Raw genomic sequence first — 1,403 nt, forward strand, 5'->3', positions numbered from 1 at the left:
GCCGCCAGGCCCGCCCGGGCCTTTGCCAAGCCCTCCCGGTCCTCCCGGGCCTTTCCGGCGCGCGAGAACAAAAGCACGCGGGGCGGCGACGAGAAGGGGCGGCGGGACAGGCGCCGCGTCCTGAAGGCCTCTTCTGGCCAGCACCCTCCGGGCATGGGGCGCAGCAGGCACGCCGGGGCGGAATGGCGCCGGCCTCAGGTTGCCTCCAGAGCATTCTGGGAAGCAGGAGAAGAACAGGGATCCCTCCCCTTGGGAATGCAGCGGGTGGGTCGTCGTCGTCGTCCAACTGCCTCTCTGGCAGCCTGAGCGCGGGAGTCCCGGAGAGAGGCGACAGGTGACGCACGGCTAAGAAGGAGTCAAGGGAAGGGGGGGTGCCCCTGAACCTTCCGGCGACCCCCGGCCTCCCTGCAGGTGCTCTCTGGGCTGGGAAAGGAGAAGGCTGGCTGTTGGGTGATAGTGAGACATTGAAAAAATGGTATTTAGCAGAGATAAGATAGTCCAGCAGAGCCAGAGTAAAATAATTCAGACTCAGAGTCCAAGGGGGGTTAAAAAGATAAAGTTTTTACTAAATTCTAGCATGGGAAGGGTAACTGGGATGAAAATAACAACAGAGCAAAATCGGCTACATCCTTACTCTACAAAGACAAAACTAGAAGAGGGAGAGATTATGGCTACTCTTCTTGTTCTTCGGAACACCAAACAAAGACGGGAAGAGAAGCCATAAAATATAATACACCTTGACACTTTAGTCCCAATCAAATTCCTGGATCAGGGAGAAAATTCCCAGGCTTCCTACATCTAAAGAACATTGGTTACATGAGAAACATGTGACTTCCTGTGAGTAACATAAACAAACATTTAACCCCAGATATACTGAGTGTTTTCAACTTGTAATACCCAACACCCCTTCTCAAGTTATAACATGAAAGTCAGGCAGATTCAAACATTCAGCAAGAGTCTCAAAACGTTGCTTGTGAAGTGGCTTGGTCAGGATGTCAGCAATCATCTATCAGTAGGACAGTATTGGAGTTCAATCAGTCCTTGGTCTTGCAGCTCTTTCACATAGTGACATTTGAGTGTGATGGTCTTGTTTTTAGATTTGGTGCCTTCACCTTTGCAGATGGCGATACAAGCTTGATAGTCCTCAAAAAGTATTATTGGCTTTGGTTCATCTATACCAAAGTCTTTCAGTAGATGAATAATCCAGTAGAGCTCATAGCTGGCACTTCGTGCTGATACACATTCAGGTTCTCCAGTAGACATGGCCACAATAGTTTGCTTTTGACTAGTCCATTCAATCAAACTGTTTCCATAGTAGAACAAGTATCCACTTGTAGATTTTCCATCAGGGGAGTTTTTGTCCCAGTTGGCATCCATGTATCCAGTCAGTCTTGGTTCATCAC

This window comes from Gekko japonicus, unplaced genomic scaffold, assembly GCF_001447785.1.
Source record: "Gekko japonicus isolate JY-2015 unplaced genomic scaffold, Gekko_japonicus_V1.1 scaffold1059, whole genome shotgun sequence".
NCBI classification, from domain to species: Eukaryota; Metazoa; Chordata; class Lepidosauria; order Squamata; family Gekkonidae; genus Gekko; species Gekko japonicus.